At 36.1% G+C, this 2111-nt stretch overlaps 1 pseudogene; it reads left to right on the top strand.

The window, feature by feature from the left end:
* Positions 1-489: 489 nt before the first annotated feature.
* LOC109154782 lies at positions 490-1513 on the top strand (annotated as a pseudogene).
* Positions 1514-2111: the final 598 nt, after the last annotated feature.

Raw genomic sequence — 2111 nt, 5'->3', positions numbered from 1 at the left:
CCAGTAAATCCACCCAGTACCATGCACCCATTTGAACCAGACTTAAGATGGCTCAAAAATCACCCACCAGATTTAGTGATCGGAAATGTTCGAGATGGCGTGAAAACAAGATCATCTACCATGGAAGCATTGTTCACATGTTATCTATCTCAGATTGAACCAAAAGAAGTGGACGAAGCTCTAAATGATCCAAGTTGGGTTGACGCCATGCAAGAGGAACTCGATCAATTCAAAAGAAATGACGTTTGGGAACTTGTTCCAAGACCAATGAACCACAATGTTGTAGGAACCAAATGGGTCTTCCGGAACAAAGCAAACGAAGAAGGCGTGATTGTTAGGAATAAAGCAAGGCTCGTTGCAAAAGGATACTCTCAAGAAGAAGGAATAGATTTTGATGAAACCTTTGCACCGGTAGCCAGACTTGAAGCAATCAGAATTTTTCTAGCCTACGCCGCACACAAAGATTTCACCGTTTATCAAATGGACGTAAAAAGCGCATTCTTGAATGGTCTACTCGAAGAAGAAGTTTATGTCGAACAACCCCCAGGTTTTGAGGTAAAAGGCGAAGGTGACAAAGTCTACAAACTTAAAAATGCATTGTATGGGTTGAAACAAGCACCTAGAGCTTGGTATGATACCTTGTCAATGTTCTTGATAAGCTGTGGATTCACCAAAGGCCTTGTTGACAAAACTCTATTTAGAATTCAAGATGGTGATCATATTTTATTAGTGCAAATTTATGTTGATGATATTATTTTTGGAAGCACTAACAATTCTGTGTGAGAAATTTTCGAAGCTTATGCAGAATAAATTCGAAATGAGCATGATGGGTGAATTGAATTATTTCTTGGGCTTACAAGTCAAACAATTGAAGGAAGGAATATTCTTCAATCAAGCAAAGTACACTCGCGACTTGATAAAGAAGTTTGGCCTTGATGGAAAATCATCGATCAAAATTCCAATGAGTACATCAATAAGGCTAGACAAAGACGAAGATGGAAAAGATGTCGAACAAACAAAGTATAGAGGAATGATTGGTTCACTACTATACCTCACTGCAAGCCGGCCGGACATTTCTTATGCTGTGGGAGTGTGTGCAAGATTCCAAGCAAATCCAAAAGAAAGCCACCTCACCGCAACAAAGAAAATCATAAGATACTTGAAGGGCACAATCAATGTTGGATTGTGGTATCCTAAAGGTACAGATTTTACGCTAACTGGTTTTTCAGATACGGATTTTGCAGGTTGCAAAATAGACAGAAAAAGCACCTCCGGAACTTGTCAATTCTTGGGAGGAAGGCTTGTTTCGTGGTTTAGCAAAAAGCAAAATTCCATCGCAACTAGTACCGCCGAGGCTGAATATATTGCTGCAGGAAGTTGTTGTGCTCAAATTTTGTGGATGAAGAAACAATTGAAGGATTATGGAGACGATGTTAGCATATTTTGTGACAATACAAGTGCGATCGCTATCACTCACAATCCTGTGCTTCACTCAAGAACCAAACATATCGACATACGACATCATTTTATAAGGGATCATGTTGAAAAGAAAGATCTAAAAATCGAGTATATCCCTACGGAGAACCAAGTTGCAGATATTCTCACGAAGCCTTTATGCGAAATGAGATTTTCTACCTTAAGGCATGAGTTGGGAATGCTTGAAATGAGCTAAGTATCACTGGACTTAATCTCATGACTTAAATTTGATACTTGTGCTCATATAATTTTTATTTAATATGTACGTTTATGTATTTGCTCGAAAATTGCATGAGTAATTTAGTTTAATGTGTTTAGTATCTATTTGTAAAATTGCATGAAAAATTTAACGTGAAAATATGTGCCATGCAATTATTTTTTGAAAATCTGTGATTATTTGATTTAATTGCATATCTATGTGTTTCTAATTTTAGTTATGGCATAATACGTGTTGCATGAGTATTTGTTTATGTTAAAAATACCGTACCTATGTGTGTTGTTATGATTTAATTGCTAAATGTTTTTAATTTTTTTTTTTGGTATCTAAAATAATTTGTTAGTTTCTAAATATTTGAATATTTGACTAAAAATGTGTTTTAGAATCTACCGTATATATGTATGTTTAATTTTGGTGA

The sequence above is a fragment of the Ipomoea nil genome, unplaced genomic scaffold (assembly GCF_001879475.1).
Source record: "Ipomoea nil cultivar Tokyo-kokei standard unplaced genomic scaffold, Asagao_1.1 scaffold2653, whole genome shotgun sequence".
NCBI lineage: Eukaryota > Viridiplantae > Streptophyta > Magnoliopsida > Solanales > Convolvulaceae > Ipomoea > Ipomoea nil.
Note: the sequence above shows the minus strand (reverse complement) of the source record. Positions and strands in the feature narration are given on the sequence as shown.